General features: G+C 41.6%; 1 long non-coding RNA gene across 1 annotated transcript in view; it reads right to left on the bottom strand.

Annotated features, from left to right (window-relative positions):
- Positions 1–18,162, bottom strand: part of LOC138988609 (uncharacterized) — a 565,076-nt gene that overhangs the window by 529,470 nt on the left and 17,444 nt on the right. The window contains exon 3 of the long non-coding RNA XR_011464881.1: positions 7,254–7,458. This is a non-coding gene — a long non-coding RNA (uncharacterized lncRNA). The remainder of the gene's footprint in view (positions 1–7,253; positions 7,459–18,162) is intronic.

Below are 18,162 nucleotides of genomic sequence, written 5' to 3'. Positions count from 1 at the left end.
CAGACCTAAAAGACATATAGATCCAAACAAAGCTCTAAAAATAAAAGATGAGCCTATATTAGGAAGAGTGACTAGGAGCCAGTGAAGAAATTCCTGCAGTAAGAATTTCTTTCATTCTTTAAGACCAAAGCAAACAAGTAGAAAGAAAAAGTTCAGGTGCCCGTTTCAGTGCAGCTTTTCCCCCTGGCAGATCACTTTTTAGGGATTAGTTTTCATTTCCCCGCCTCTGCAGCCTAAAGGAAAAGCTAACCTGAGCCAATTTATTTTCTAACGCTGCACACCATGGAGGGTTAAATCACAGTCAAGCTGGAATTGAGGAACATGCAACCGAGATAAAGCGAGAGCAAGCATGCCATAATCCAGAAATAACTTCCAAATCCTACACTATTAAACAGTTTCAACTCCCATCTTATTCACAAAACTTTTCCTCCTAGAAATGATAGTAAGTCATTAAATTTGCTGCTGTGACCTCTGTCCTTTTTTCTCTTTCATCTCAAAACCACGGTACTAAGAGTTAAACCTATGTCTTTTCACTGGCCATTTTATATAGTAGTCAATTCGTTGGTAGCAAGTAACAGAAAATATCCATATATAACCCCAGGGATCATAGCCTGCCAGTCTCCTCTGTCCATGGGATTGCCCAGGCAAGAATACTAGAGTAGATTGCCTCTTCCTTCTCCTGGGGATCTTCCCAACTCAGGGATCGAACCCAAGTCTCCTGCACCAAGACCAGGTGGCTTAAACAATAGGAATTTACTTTTCAGAGTCAGGAGTCTGAGAAGTCCAAGATCGAAGCACTGGCCAATTCATTTCCTAGGTGAGGGCTCTCTTCCTGGCCTGCAGACAGTCACCATCTCACTATGTCCTCACATGGCAGAGAGAGAAGAAAGCAAGCTCTCTGGTGTTTCTTCTTATGAAGACACTAATCTCACCATGAAAGTCTCACCTGTATGACGTGTGTTTTCCTAGAGTGTGCCAGGAGTGGTTTGAGATGTTTTCATGCATGATCTTGCATACGTGTGTGCGTGCTCAGTCCTGTCTGACTCTCTGCAACCCCACAGCTGTAGCCCACCCAGCTCCTCTGTCCATGGGATTGTCCCAGCAAGAATACCAGAGTGGCTTTATCAGGGAAATGCAAATCAAAACTACAATGAAGTACCATCTCATGCCAGTCAGAATGGCTGCCATCGAAGTCTACAAACAATAAATGCTGGAAAGGGTGTGGAGAAAAGGGAACCCTCTTACACTGTTGGTGGGAATGCAAACTAGTACAGCCACTACAGAGAACAGTGTGGAGTTTCCTTAAAAAACTGGAAATAGAACTGCCATATGACCCAGCAGTCCCACTTCTGGGCATACACACCGAGGAAACCAGAATTGAAAGAGACACGTGTATCCCAATGTTCATCGAAGCACTGTTTATAATAGCCAGGACATGGAAGCAACCTAGATGTCCATCGGCAGACGAATGGATAAGGAAGTTGTGGTACATATACATATACAGTAGAATATTACTCAGCTATAAAAAAGAACGCATTTGAGTCAGATTTAATGAGGTGGATGAAACTGAAGCTTATTATACAGAGTGAAGTAAGTCAGAAAGAAAAACAACAATACAGTACATTAACGCACATATACGGAATTTAGAAAGACGGTAACGACGACCCTATATGCAAGGCAGCAAAAGAGACACAGATGTAAAGAACAGACTTTTGGACTCTGTGGGAGAAGGTGAGAGTGGGATGATTGGGGAGAATAGCATTGAAATATGTATATTGCCATATGTGAAACAGATGACCAGTACAACTTTGATGCATGAAACAGGCACTCAAAGCTGGTACACTGGGACAACCCAGAGGGATGGGGTGGGGAAGGAGATGGGAGGGGGCTTCAGGATGGGGGGACACATGTACACTCATGGCTGATTCACGTTGATGTATGGGAAAAACCACCACAATATTGTAAAGTAATTAGCCTCCAATTAAAAAAAAAAAAAAATACTGGAGTGAGTTGCCATTTCCTCCTCCAGGGGATCTTCTCGACCCAGGGATTGAACCCATGTTTCCTGCATTGCAGGCGGATTCTTCACCACTGAGCTGTCAAGGAAGCCTTTTATGACTTGATTGAAACTTAATTATCTCCCAAAGGCCCCATCTCCCAACACAATCACACCAGAGGTCAGGGCATCAATATACGAATTTGGGGAGCACAATTCAGCCCACAGAACTACACAACCTACAGAAGAAATAAGTTTATTAAAAAATACTGAGTAGCTCACAGAAACAAAAAGAATTCTAAAGAACAAATAGGGTAGCTGAGGGTGGGTAGGCAACAGGAGTCAACAGTTAGTTCATTCATGACGTTAATACTAGAAAGAATTAGTTTTAACTAAGTTTTCAGTCTTCGAGTCTCTCCATGCAAGATACAAAAAAATCAGAGAGAATGTGATTATCCTAGCTTTAGTCCTGAGGCAGGGTAACTTGGTTAATACTTATAAGGACACATCATAGACTAGACTGGGGCAGCAGATAGGAACAGGAGAACTAATTCTCCAGAAAAGAGAGAGATGAATACAAGTAGCCGAAGAGCAACAAATATCCAGTGTTCTCTGTTCAGTAGAGACTTACAAGAAACCTGGGTTTCAATGCTGGCTCATTAACTGGTCATTTTAGGCAAATTTATTAGACTTACCAAACCTCAGGTTTTGCATCATGCAAAGGGAAAAAGTAATATCTGTCTAATGGCAACACTGTGTTGACTAAGTAAGTTATTCACAGAGCAACTAATGTGTCCTAAATCCTCAATAAAGGTTAGATCCCTTCCTTCTCATTCTTAAATATGGCAGGAGAGCTGCTGATTCACTGTTTTAGTCTGTACACACATGCTGCTGATGCTGCTTAGTCACTCAGTCGTGTCTGACTCTTTGTGACCCCATGGACTATAGCCCTCCAGGCTCCTCTGTCCATGGGATTTTTCAGGCAAGGACACTGGAGTGGGTTGCCATTTCCTTCTCCAGGGGATCTTCCCAACCCAGGGATCAAACTTGTGTCTCCTGCTTGGCAGGTGGATTCTTCACCACTGAGCCACCTCAGAAGCCAGGTTATTTTTTAAATTACAAAATAAAATACAACTTGTACTATGTGGACATGTTATACTGTTACAAGTGTTTTGCATATTAGCCAATTATGTGAAATCAAAGGGATAACAGGCTGAGTCAGACTTAAATGAATAACTTTTGGTAAATCTCGGGTTAAGGTAAGAAGGTCAAGCTTTGACCTCTGAGGCATGGAGAATAAACAGTCTCAGTGACAATATTGCTCATCATTTCTGAGTCAAAAATGAGCCTTCTGTTTGTTAAACACAATGGACATGTTCCCTATTAAAGCTTCCAGCCAAGCGGCTCAGATCTAGGAATTTAACTGGGATTTCTGATCTTTGAACTCTTGAAATTATATGTGAAATTGATTGTGTATTTGTGTGTGTTCATGCATACATGTAGGTCGAAAACCACTGCTTTAACCAAAGAGAGAGCAAATAAACCTCTATGAGCCACTCCAAAGAGCAACAGCCACTTTCAAATTCTCTTCCCTTAAAAGAGTGGATATATGTAAACGTATGACTGATTCATTTTGCGGTATAGCAAGAAATGAACACAACATTGTAAAGCAACTATACTCTAATAAAAATTCATTTAAAATTGGAAATTTAAATTTTCGGAGAAGGCAATGGCACCCCACTCCAGTATTCTTGCCTGGAAAATCCATGGACAGAGGAGCCTGGTAGGCTGCAGTCCATGGGGTCGCACAGAGTCAGACACGATTTCATTTAAAATTGGAAATTTAAATTTTAAACCCCCCAAATTAATTAATTAATTAAAAATTGTAAAAAATAATGTTTCTTCCCTTTCAGGTGGACTCAAATATTCACGATCCTACAGTGTATCCCACTAATATCTACAAGAAAAGAAGCAACAAGTGCCTAATACACCAGAAAGTACAGTTATGCCAGAGACAACGCTTATTAACTTCATTTTAGCCATGGAACTTGTTGCAATAAATGTCTTCCCTGAAACTCAGTATGTAAAACAGATTTTCTAAACAAATAGGTTCTACAGGCAGTTTACGTCTTCACAGAAAAGACTTTTCTTGTTTTGCGGAAAACATGAAGCATCCATTGTTGTCATTGTTCAGTTGCTAAGTGGTGTCTGACTCTATGCGACCCCATGGAATGCAGCACACCAGGCTTCCTTGTCCTTCACTATCTCCTGGAGTTTGCTCAAACTTGTGTCCATTGAGTCAGCAATACCATTCAACCATCTCATCCTCTGTCATCCCCTTCTCCTCCTGCCCTCAGTCTTTCCCAGCATCAGGGTCTTTTTCAATCTTCACATCAGGTGGCCAAAGTATTAGAGCTTCAGCTTCAGCATCAGTCCTTCCAGTAAATACTTAGGGTTGATTTCCTTTAGGATTAATTGGTTTGATCTCCTTGTAGTCCAAGGGACTCTCAAGAGTCTTCTCCAGCACCACAATCTGAAAGCATCTATTCTTCAGCACTCAGCCTTCTTCATAGTCCAACTCTCACATTCATACATGACTACTGGAAAAACCATAGCTTTGACTATATAGACCTTTGTTTGCAAAGTAATGTCTCTGCTTTTTAATATGTTGTCTAGGTTTACCATAGCTTTTCTTTCAAGAAGCAAGAGTCTTAATTTCATAGCTGCAGACACCTTCCACAGTGATTTTGGAGCCCAAGAAAATAAAATCTGTTACTCTTTCCACTTTTTCCCTTTCTATTTGCAATGAAGTGATGGGACCAGATGTCATGATCTTAGTTTTTTAACTGTTAAGTCAGCTTTTTTGCTCTCCTCTTCACCCTCATCAAGAAGCTCTTCAGTTCCTCTTCATGAAGCACCCATGAGGATCCCTGGAGTCACTAAGAAGACTATTTAGATTGCTAAGATACTGGTGAGTGGCCCTTTGCAGAAGCACATTCTCTAAACTCAGCTGCAGTGTATCTCTAGCTGGCTCCTTCCACTTCCCCACAAAAGCTGTCTGAGAATTTCTCAAGTCTTACAGACTTCCCCACCCCCGCATTCCCTGGAGAGCATATGGACCCCTTCACCAAGAGGGTCAAGCCCCAATGATGCAATTGCTGAGATTTCTTTCCTCAAGTTCTCTATATCCCCACTCATTCCAAGCTCATTGTCTATATCTTAGTGTTTTCCCCACTTCAAGCAATCAAATATCACCTTCATAATTTTTGCCAAATCATATTTATGCTAGTATTACTTAACAGTGTTTTTTATGTCAATTCATTTTATTTACTCACATACATTTACGTATAAACATTTAAGCTATTTTCATTAAGGCATCTTAATGGAAAATTTTAAACATATACAAAAATAGAGAGTATATGGAGTAGGAAGCCCATAAGGAGCCCCTAGGTACTCTTCAGCTTCAACAATTATCAATCCATAACCAGTCATTTCTCCAATTATACCAAACCCCATCCTGAACATTTTTAATCAAATCCCAGTCATCATATCATTGCACCAATAAATACATCAGTGTTGGCCTCTGAAAGGTAAGGAACTTCTTTAGGTATACTTCTTTCTAAAATTAGCAGATCAAGGAAAAGGACAGGTACAAAGTATAAAAGTACATAGTCTGGAGAGAAAAAAAAAAAAAATGCAAAGTGAGAGAAGGGACTAGAAATGAGAGAGAGAGAGGCAGAGAAAAGTAGGGCAATGGCTGGCCAGGAAAGTCTCCAAAGAATGAGACCAACTCCAGTGCCAAGCAGATGGTGGGTGCAGGTGAAGGCTCCAGTACGTGGAGTACGGGAGTAGATGGTGGGTGCAGGTGAAGGCTCCAGTACGTGGAGTACGAGCAGAATCTGGGGCAAATGGGAGTCCCACTGGTGGATGGGAAATACACTCAGAACGAGGAGTTGGGGAACCAGGTCGGGCCTAGGCACCAACGTGGGGTGCTAGATGAGGGACGCTGCAACTGAAGAAACACCAAAGGGAAACAGAGACGGACTGGAGACACAGAAGAAGAAAGTGGAAGCTGACAGGAGCAGCGAGGGTGGGAGAGGCATAGCTGGGGACTGACATTAAAATGGGATCCTGCTTGAGGAGAGGTTTTGTTAGTAGGAAAAGTATGGTAAGCTGGTCTTGAAAGGGGACACTGGAAGGATTAAGAGGAGGAAATTTGAGGACCAGATGGAGACAAAGGGAGGAAAGCTGTATATAGGATAACTAAAGAAAAGTATAGGGTATATGAGTGTTTGCCTTTAAACTCGTTATGGTCTTGGCCCGAAGTAAAAGAACTTCTACATACCACCAATGAAATCCTAACTGAGAGACACAGTGACTCTTAACCCTCACTATATTCATTTCTCTGATCAAGCATTTCACTCTCTTGAGCACCATCTTCTTCCTGTGTACCTTTGAGCTCTATGACCCTCTAATTTTCGGTCTTTAGATTCTCATTCTACCTCTTAAAATCTTTGAGTGGGTCTTCCTTCTCTCCTATCTGCCCTTCAGAGGCAACATTCACCAGGGTTATGTACCTCCCAATCAACCTTGTCCATTCCCACATCTATCTGCTCATGTGCGTGCTGAGTTGTGTATGAATTTTTGACCCCATGGGCTATAGCCCCCCCTGGTTTCCCTGTATGTGGAATTTTCCAAGCAAGAATGCTGGAGTGGGTTGCCATTTCCTACTCCAGGGGATCTTCCTGACCCAGGGACTGAACCCCATCTCTTGAATCTCCTGCAATGGCAGACTCATCACCTGTGAAGCCCCCACATCTGTATACTGGTTCCCAGATATACATCTCTAGCCATACTGATGATTTTGAGCCTGGGACCCAAATTTCTAGCTGCTTTTTGCATAACTGTCACCACACTGATATGCTCAGATATCTTAAATTCAATCTATTTGAAGACAAACTAAATTTTTTAGCTCAACAAACATATTCCTCTTTCCAGTCCCCTGATCTTAGTCACAGTATCTCTAATCACTAAGCGGGAAACCTTGGGGTCAGTTCTGAGCCCTCCCTCTCCTTCTCCACCTGAGTAGGAATGTTGCTGACCACCAGCATCTTTTGATCATCCATTCCAAATTTGAGAAATTCCTCAAATCCTCAAAAGTAGAAAAGGCTGAATGCCCCTTTCCCTGTCTCCCTTGTAACCAGGATGCAAGCTTCTGACCCAGTGAGGAAGGAAGCCAGAGCTGCACAGTACCTACTTTCATGAGGTCGAAGGTAGACGTATGCAGTTTGGAGCAGGCAGTGGTGGAGGTTCTGGAATCCCATGCCCAGCATCAGTGGTCATCTGTGGTGTGACACATAGTGGACTCTTCACTGTAGCAACCCCACGGTGTGGTACGAGCACAGTTCCTGGCTGCATGGCTCCCAGTCCTGACTCTCTGGACCTCTTGGAAATCCCACAACCTAGGAAACATATTTTCATAATTCTTCTACTTCAATTAGCTGAGGATATACCTTTGCAAAGAGTCGGACACGACTGAGTAACTGATCTGATCTGATCTGATCTGAATACCTAAGTTGCTCTACTTTCCCAAAATCAGTTACTAAACTTTGTCTCCTAGACTTACTGAATGCTCATCTAATGCCAAGTCCCTCCTTCCTCTTCCCAGAGCCTCTACCTTGGTTCTGGCTTTATCAGCTGCATAGACTCCTGGCCCCCTCGCTTCAGCACACTTTGCAATGCATACACCTTTGTTCACATCTCCATCATCTGAGCCTTAAAGATACCTCCATGATAGCACTGACCCCACTCCTTTGGAGCCATTTGTTCAATCATTTCTCCTAGTCTGTCAGGCTGCTATTAAAAAACATACCACAGATTGGACAGCTTACAAACAACAGACATTTATTTCTCCTAGTTCTGGAGACTTCTAGTCTGAGATCAAGGTGCCAGCATAGTTGGGTGAGGGCCTTCTTCTGAGCTGCAGGCTTTTCATTGTATCCCCACATGATCTATGGATCTCTTTTATAAAAGCACTAACCCCATTTAGAGGTTCAACTGTCATAACCTGATCACCTCCTACAGGCCCCACCTCCTAATACTATCACATTGAGCGCTGGAACTTCATTATATGAATTTAGATGTAGGGAAATCCAAAAATTCAGACTATAACAATTACTGTTTTTCCCATTAGCCTGGGTGTTAAGGCGTTATGGCTTAGTGAAGACAGCACAAGTTTTGATGTTAGGCAGTCAGTGGCTGAACCTCAACTTACTCGCTGTGGAATTCTGAGAAATTCATTTAATCTCTCTAATGTTCCATTTCCATTGTCACTAAAACATGTGTGATTCTTTGCAACCCCCATGGACTGCAGCATACCAGGCTCTTCTGTCCTCCACTATCTCCCAGAGTTTGCTCAAATTCATGTCCATTGAGTCAGTGATGCCATCCAACCATCTTATCCTCTCTCGCCCCCTTTTCTTCCTGTCCTCAATCTTTCCCAGCATCAGGATCTTTTCCAATGAGTTGGCTCTTCTCATCAGGTGGCCAAAGTATTGGAGCTTCAGCATCAGTCCTTCCAATGAATACAGGATTGATTTACTTTAAGATTGACTGATTTGATGTCCTTGCTGTCCAAGGGAGTCTCAAGCGTCTTCTCCAGCACCACAGTTTGGAAGGCATCAATTCTTCCGTGCTTAGCCTTTTCTGTCGTCCAGCTCTCACATCTCTACATGACTACTGGAAAAATCATAGCTTTGACTATATGAACCTCTGATAGCAAAGTGATGTCTCTGCTTTTTAATACACTGCCTACATTTGTCATAGCTTTCCTTTCTAGGAATAAGTGTCTTTTAATTTTGTGGCTCCAGCTACTGTCCCCAGTGATTTTGGAGCCCAAGGAAAGAAAATGTGCCACTGTTTCCACTTTTTCCCCTTCTATTTGCCATGAAGTGATAGGACCAGTTGCCATGATCTTAGTTCTTTGAATGTTGAGTTTTAAGCCAGCTTTTTCACTCTCCTCTTTCATATTCATCAAGAAGCTCTTTAGTTCCTCTTCACTTTCTGCAATTAGAGTGATATCTCCTGCATATCTGAGGTGATGGTATTTCTCCTGGAAATCTTGACTCCAACTTGTGATTCATCCAGCCTGGCATTTCATATGATGTACTCTATGTATAAGTTAAATAAGCAGGGTAACAATATACAGTCTGTTGTACTCCTTCCCCAATTTGGAATCAGTTCATTATTCCATATGTCCAGTTCTAACTGCTGCTTATTGACCTGCATACAGGTTTTGCAGGAGGCAAGTAAGGTGGTCTTGTATTCACATCTATTTAAGAATTTTCCACAGTTTGCTGTGATTCAATAGTCAAAGGGTTTAATGTAGTCAAGGAAGCAGATGTAGATATTTTTTCTGTAATTATCTTGCTTTCTCTATGATCCAATGAATGTTGGCAATTTGATCTCTGGTTCCTCTGCCTTTTCTAAACCCAGCTTGTATATCTTGGAAGTTCTCGGTTCACATACTGTTGAAGCCTAGTTTGAAGTTTTTTTGAGCATAACCTTGCTAGCATGTGAAATGAGTGCAATTATACAGTAGTTTGAACATCCTTTGGCATTGCCCTTCTTTGGAGTTGGAGTGAAAACTAGCCTTAGAGGAAGAGAACCAAAGACAAGATTATTATAGGTTCCATTCCCCTGGATACTGTCACACAAGCTTCCAGCTATTCTAGAACACCTGTAGAGTCACCTGGGGTGTGAAGAAAAGCTGGGCTTAAGACTCGCCTGTTTCAGGATCTGCCTGCCAATGGAAAGGCTATGCCTTTCAGCCCAAGCCTCCGAGGCCAGCAACTCCCTGTCCTCCTAGTCCCAGGAGTGTGCTCAGTAGACCCTCCGCATTCCACAGATACTGTACTCTACTGTTGAGCTTCACCACGAGAACCATTCCCACCGATGGTGGGACAGTAATTGAGATAATACATATAAACAAAGCATTCCACAAATAGTGACCATTATCATTATTCATTCTGAGCAGAGATGCTTCTCTGCTATATATCATAAGTACCTAAACAAGAGACATGGAAATTGTGCTTCATGAATTTTTAGAGAATATATGAATTCATGGACAAATTCTGTTTTTATTGGACTTAGACTGCTTTCCCCTCACTTGTCCTTACCTTTTTTCATTTAGCAAACTCCTATCTAGCTTTCAACATCCACCGCAAATCACACTCCTTTTATTAAGCCTTTCTGATGACCCCCAGTCAGAATTGATTATCCTTTGCTCTAGATTCCCAAAGTTCTTTGTTGAGAGCCAACAGAGAACTCATCACAAAGATCATGGCTTGATTTATAGTTATTTACTTACTTATGTGACTTCCCTGGTGGCTCAGACAGTAAAGCGTCTGCCTACAATGTGGGAGACCCGGGTTCAATCCCTGGGTCGGGAAGATCCTGGAGAAGGAAATGGCAACCCACTCCAGTATTCTTGCTGGAAAATGTCATGGGTGGAGGAGCCTGGTGGGCTATAGTCTAAGAGGTCGCAAAGAGTCAGACACGACTGAGTGACTTCACTTCACTTCATTTACTTATGTGACCATCTCTCTTATTAAACACATTTTCATTCCAGACAAGGGCCTATATTACTTTCCTTTGTAAGATACATAGGACTCATGATGGTTAATTTTATGTGTCAACTTGTCTGGGCTATGGTACACACATATTTGGTCAAACACTAATCTAGATGTTGCTGTGAAATATTTTTTTAAATGAGCAAATTTTGCAAAAAGCAAATTACTTTCCATAATTTAGATGGATCTCATCTAATCAGTTGGAAATGTTGACAGAAAAAAAAAAAAAAAAAGACTGACTTCCCCCAGTGAAGAGGAAAGGCAGTCTCTGGACTGCTTTCAGACTTGAGATACAACATCAGCTCTTCTTTGGGTCTCCAGCCTGTCAGCTTACCCTGAAAACTTTGATCCTGCCATTCTCCACAGTCCAGTTTCTTAAAATAAATCTAAATAGATGATGTTCAGATAGACAGACAGATGGAAAAACAGATTGATCAATCCTATTAGTGTGTGTGTGAGAGAGAGAGAGATCTTGAACAGCAGTGTGAACTGTGTGAACACAGTGTGAACTGTGCAGGTCCATTTATACATGGAGTTTTTTTCAATAAATCCAGACTACACTACTACACTATCTGCAGTTGGTTGAGTGTAGAACCCTGGATACAAAGAGCCAAGTGCAAAGTTATACACGGATTTTCAACTGTGCAGGGGTCTGTGCTCCTAACGTTCCTCCCATCATGTTGTTCAAGAGTCAACTGTAGAGACAGATGGATAGATAGATTGACAGGGATACACACACACATACACACACATACACACACACACACACACACACATATGTATCTACCTATATCTATATCTAAATGCTATATCATACATAGGATATCCTATTAATTCTGTTTCTCTGAGAACCCTGGTGAATACAGTATTTCTCCAGTGTTTGCCTTCTCATGGTATGTACTCAGTAATTGCTTCATGAAGAGGTGAGCTGGAAGTGAACAGGAGAAGATGAAAACTGCTGAAGAACGTGAGGCAAGGTAGCCTGGGGACAAGGACAGTGGGAAAAGTCCAGGTGGGTAGAACACCATCTTGCTGGTGAGGCCTCACGAATCCCACCTCTTCTCCAGTTTTCCTAGACAAGGCCCAGGGCAGACACCGCCTGCTCAATAATAAAAGCATCATGAGGCCAGAGATTCTTTTGGCTGAATCTCTAAGAGACCAGGGTTCAGATAGGGTAATGGAGAACAAACTCCCCAGCAGTGAGTCAGTGCCCAGTAAATGCTGCTGCCTGACTAAAACAATGACACGACTTTTATCTTGGTGTGCACTTCAGTTCAGCAGTGGAGCCCAGCCATGACCCTCTGTCCTTCCTGAACACTGCTTCCCCTTTCGGCTCATCAACCTGATGATGCCTCCATCTTCCTTCATACTTCCCCTGACTTTATTACCAGAGCCCCTTATCTCTCAGCACCTTGCACCAGCTAGGGTGGCCCTTCAGCTGCTTTGAGTTTGCCAGCACTGCCCAGCCAGGGCTGCATTTAAAAGCCATCTAACTCTCTAGTTTCTGCAAATACAGGAACTGTGTAAGCAGGTTTTTTAAAGGGAAAACTATAAAATGTGGACAGTAAATTATATCGCTGTTTTCCCCTCCCATTGAAAAATGGCAGGCTGCTAAGTGGTTTGGAGCTCAGTCAGTGTTTCAGATTAAAGGGAGTTGAATTTAAACCTCACATTACTTCTAGAGCATGAAAAAGAAAGAACCTTAAATAGTCCCCATAACTGACAGGCGAAAAGGGGTGTCTCTGTCAGTCATTATTGCTATTTTTGTATTTGTAAATGGATGGAAGGTCTCTGGAGCTTTTTTAATCTTAAGTATGCCCATTTTAAAGCAAGCCAATTTAAGAAAGCCCAGCCTAGCAAAACAGATGAATGAGAAAGTATTTCTTCATTTTATAAAAGAATTCTTCACTCCAAAAGCAATTAAGACAATCTCTATGATTATTAATGCCTTAAAAGTCTACCACAAATGTGCTTCTAATGATCTGTCTGAAAAGTTATTTCCCTATTGAAGGGTCCAGGTAATTACTTAGAGATTAAAATGAGCCATATCCATGTTGCATTATTTAAAACTTGTGTTTACTGGAAGCCTAAATTGGGCAAAGGATTTCCTACACACACAAATAGTCTCTCTTGTCAGATTGATTTGCAAAAGGAAAATTAAAAGAAAATAAAGAATGCAACCTTAAGAATGAGATTATTTGAGATTCAAAATAATATCCTTATGGACTCATTTTTACAGGGCATTAACTTTCAACAAAAGATTGAGTACCTAATATTACAGAAACCATGAATACATTATTTGCTCATTCCACATATATAAATTGGACATGGTCAAGCAGAAGATGGCAAGAATGAACATTGACATTTTAGGAATCGGGAAACTAAAATGAACGGAAATAGGTGAATTTAATTCAAATGACCACTAATATCTACTACTGTGGGCAAGAATCCCTTAGAAGAAATGGAGTAGCCCTCATAGTCAACACAAGAGTCCGAAATACAGTACTTGGATGCAATCTCAAAAACAACAGCATGATCTCGGTCTGTTTTCAAGGCAAACCATTCAACATCACAGTAATCCATGTTTATGCACCAACCACTAATGCCAAAGAAGCTGAAATCAAATGGTTCCATGAAGACCTACCTTCTAGAACTAAAACCAAAAAGAGATATTCTTTTCATCATAGGGGATTAAAATGCAAAAGTAGGAAGTCAAGAGATACCTGGAGTAGTGTTTGGCCTTGGAGTACAAAATGAAGCAGGGCAAAGGCTAACAGAGTTTTGCAAAGAGAACACACTGAGCATAGCAAACACCCTCTTCCAAGAACACAAGAGAAGACTCTACACATGGACATCACCAGATGGTCAATAGAGAAATGAGATAGATTATATTCTTTGCAGCCAAAGATAGAGAAGCTCTTCTCCATCTTCAGCAAAAACAAGACCTGGAGCTGACTGTGGCTCAGATCATCAGTTCCTTATTGCAAAATTCAGCTTAACTTGAAGACAGTAGGGAAAAACACTAGACCATTCGGCTATGACCTAAATCAAACCCCCTATGATTATACAGCAGAAGTGACAAATAGATTCAAGGGATTAGATCTGGTAGACAGAGTGCCTAAATAACTATGGATGGAGGGAGGTTCATGACATTGTACAGGAGGCGGTGACCAAAATCATCCCTAAGAAAAAGAAATGCAAGAAGGCAACATGGTTGTCTGAGAAGGTCTTCTTTTCTGAGAAGAGACATGAAAGGCATGGGAGAAAGGGAAAGATATACCCAACTGAATGCAGGGTTCCAGGGAATAGTAAGGAGGGATAAGAAAGTGAATAATGCAAAGAAATAGAGGAATACAATAGAATGGGAAAGACTAGAGATGTCTTCAAGAAAATTAGAAATACCAAGGGAACATTTCAACCAAAGATGGGCACAATGAAGTATACACAAATAGCAAGGATTTAACAGAAGCAGAAGAGGTTAAGAAGAAATGATAAGAATACACAGAAGAACTATAAAAAAAAGGTCTTAATGACCCAGATAACCACGATGGTGTGCTCACTCATCTAGAGCCAGACATCCTGGAGTGTGAAGTCAAGTGGGCCTTAGGAAGTGTTACTACAAACAAAAGTAGTGGAGGTGATGGAATTCCAGCTGAGCTATTTGACATCCTAAAAGATGATGCTATTAAACTGCTGTACTCTATAGGCCAGAAAATTTGGAAAACTCAGCAGTGGCCACAGGACTGGAAGATCAGTTTTCATTCCAATCCCAAAGAAGGACAATGCCAAAGAATGTTCAAACTAGCATACGGTTGCACTCATTTCACATGCTAGGAAGGTAATGCTCAAAATTCTCCAAGCTAGACTTCAACAGCATGTGAACTGAGAACTTACAGATGTAGAAACTGAATTGAAAAAAGGCAGAAGAACCAGAGATCAAATTGCCAACATTCGTCCAATCACAGAAAAAGGAAGAAAATTCCAGAAAAACATCAACTTTTGCTTTATTGACTATACTAAAGCCTGTGACTGTGTGGATCACAAGAAACTGGGAAATAAAGAGATTGGAATACCTGACCACCTTACCTGTCTCCTGAGAAACCTATATGCAGATCAAGAAGCAACAGTTAGAAACAGACATGGAACAACGGACTGCTTCAAAATTGGGAAAGGAGTACATCAAAAGTACATACTGTGATCCTGCTTATTTCACTTCTGTGTAGAGTACATCATGTGAAACGTTGATCTGGGTAGATCACAAGCTAGAATCAAGATTTCTGGGAGAAACATCAATAACCTCAGATATGCAGATGACACCACTCTAACAGTAGAAAGCAAAGAGGAAATAAGAGCCTCTTGATAAGGGTGAAAGAGAAAAATGAAAAAGCTGGCTTAAAACTCAACTCTAAAAATACAAAGTTCATGGCATATGGTTCCATCATTTCAAGGTAAACAGATGGGGTAGATGGGGAAACAATGGAAACAGTGGGCTCCAAAATCACTGCATATGGTGACGACAGCCATGAAATCAAAAGACACATGCTCCTTGGAAGAAAAGCTATGAAAAACCTAGACAGCATATTAAAAAGCAGAGACATTACTTGGCTGACAAATGTCTGTGTAGTCAAAACTATGGTTTTTCCAGCTGTCATGCATGGATGTGAGAGTTGGACTGTGAAGAAAGCTGAGCACTGAAGAATTTATGCTTTTGAACTGTGGTGTTGGAGAAGACTCTTGAGAGTCCCTTGGACAGCGAGGAGATCCAACCAGTCCATCCTAAAGGAAATCAGTCCTGAATATTCATTGGAAGAACTGGTGCTAAAGCTGAAGCTCCAATACTTGGGCCACCTGATGCGAAGAACTGACTCATTGGAAAAGACCTTGATGCTGGGAAATATTGAAGGCAGGAGAAGGGGACGACAGGGGAAGAGATGGTTGGATGGCATCACCGACTCGATGGACATAAGTTTGAGGAAGCTCCAGCAGTTGCTGATGGACAGGGAAGCCTGGCATGCTGCAGTCCATGGGGTCACAAAGAGTCAGACACGACTGAGTGAATGAAATGAACTGAAACAGATGGGGGAAAAGTAGAAGCATTGACAGATCTTATTTTCTTGAGCTCCAAAATCATTGCAGATGGTGACTGCAACCATGAAATTAAAAGACGCTTGCTTCTTGGAAGAAAAGCCATGACAAACCTAGACAGCATATTTAAAAGCAGAGACATCACTTTGCCAACAAAGGTCTGTATAGTCAAAGGTATGGTTTTTCCAGTAGTCATGTTAAGGGTGTGAGAGTTGGACCATAAAGAAGGCTGAGTTCGAAAGAATTGGTACTTTCAAACTGTGGTACTGGATAAGACCCCTGAGAGTCCCTTGGACTGAAAGGATATCAAACCAGTCAATCCTAAAGGTAATCAACCCTGAATATTCATTGGAAGGACTGATGCTGAAGCTGAAGCTCCAGTACTCTGGCCACCTGATGCAAGAGCCACCTCATTGGACAATACCCTAATGCTGGGAAACATTGAGTGCAGGAGGAGAAGGGGGTGACAGAAGATGAGATGTCTGGATGGCATCACCGATTCAATGGACATGAGTTTTAGCAAACTCCAATAGATAGTAAAGGACAAGGAAGCCTGGTGTGCTGCAGTCCATGGGATTGCAAAAACTCAGACATGACTTAACAACTGAACAACAACAGATAAATCTTGGTTACTTAATACTTCTAAAGTAATGTGCTATCCCCTGAAGTGGATACAAAATAAAGGTTATGTTTTTCCCTCCAAAGAAGTTGAAGAAGTAAATCATTCTTCTTCATAAGTCATATGAACCACTTGTGAAATAAGGTCAGAAATTATAGTGTGCCACGTGGAAAAAAAAAAAAAAGAACAGATAGTAAGCAAAACAAGAAAAGGGAAACCAATAACAGCTGAAGTGGCGAGAGAAATGAAACTTGAGCTGGCTGCTGAACCAAGAATTTGTACCCAAGCTACTTTAAAAAATGTCCAGGATGGGACTCAAAAATAGAAGAGAAAAGGTAAAAAGTGAAGTTTAAAAAGAGAAACAGATGTCAGGAGAGAAACTATGATCACATAGTAAGCTATGGGGAGGAACAGAACACTGTAGAGTCAGAGGGGAAAACAGAGTCCCAAATCCTAAGAAAAGGTCCAGAACAGCCAAACACAACCAGGCTGGCTCTCAGGCCCTGCTGCTGAGGTTCCTTCTCTCCACAGGATTCACGGTCAGAGGGTGCGCAAACTCCACAGTGTCCCAGTGACATTCAAACCTCTTTTAATGGTGGACCTAGCCTGGAACTCACAGAACCCTGTTCCTCCTTCTCTCTTCCTGATTCTGCCGGCACTAGCAGTTTTCTGCCACAAATGCTTAATAAAGTCTTAACAGGAATGGAAGTATTCCAGCCTGTTCTCATCCTCATTACACTCATGACGCTTCCTGTCTCTATAACAGATACTCATGACGCTTCCTGTTTCTATAACAGATATTCTTAATGCCACCCCTGACTTCACTGAATTCCCCTCTGACTGTTGGAAACTTTGTGCATGACCATCCCAGGGACAATATTTGCTCTTTCGTTACATAGTAGTAACGTAGTACATCTTCGTAGTAAGATCACAGACATGGAGAAAGAGCTGCAGGTTAACTGCCCTAGAATTAACGCTTTAAATCCCACAGGAGGGGCAGACGTAAGAACAATCTGGCACAAAGAGCACTTCCTCTCTGGCACCAGGCCAAGGGGCTGAAACAGAGTCTAAAAGCTTCAGGGCAAGGGTATGTGTGTGTATACCTAAATACATATTTGTTGTTGTTTAGTCACGGGGTCATATCCAACTCTTTTGCGACCCCACGAACTGTAGCCCACCAGGCTCCTCTGGTCATGGGATTCAGTCCACCAGGCTCCTCTGGTCATGGGATTCTCCAGGCAAGAATACTGAGGTGGGTTGCTTCCTTCTACAGGGGATCTTCCTGACCCAGGGATTAAACCCGTGTCTCCTGCTTTGGCAGGAGGATTCTTTGCCACTGAGATATCAGGGCAGCACGTATGTATGTGTATCGCTTTGCTGTACACCTGAAACTACACAACACTGTAAATCAACTATAGTTCAACAACAACAACAAAAAAAAACACAAAGATCTAGGGCTGGAAGGTGGAGGGCTACCCACTCTGCATAACAAATATTGCTAGTTATATTTCTAGAACATGGTATTTTTTAGTTCCACAGTGCATTATACTTTAAAATCTTCTTTCCCTTGCTTTATTTCATGTCTTAAATGCTTTCAAATAAAAGACTCTTCAAAAATAGGAAATATCAGTTTCCTTTATTTAAGAATAATATATATACAAGGTAGAGCCCAGCTCTTATGCACAAGGCTCAGTGAATGTACCCACCACTCAAGGTCAGGATATATAGCATTTCAAGCCCAAAAGACTCTCCTGCGCCTCCTCTCAATAATTTTTTTTCTTCATTCCACTGACTTTTTTAATAAAAATTAAAGTTAGAAACAATAACACCCA

This window comes from Bos mutus, chromosome 7 (assembly GCF_027580195.1).
Source record: "Bos mutus isolate GX-2022 chromosome 7, NWIPB_WYAK_1.1, whole genome shotgun sequence".
NCBI lineage: Eukaryota > Metazoa > Chordata > Mammalia > Artiodactyla > Bovidae > Bos > Bos mutus.
The sequence above is the reverse complement of the archived record's forward strand: the minus strand, read 5'-3'. Positions and strand labels throughout refer to the sequence as shown.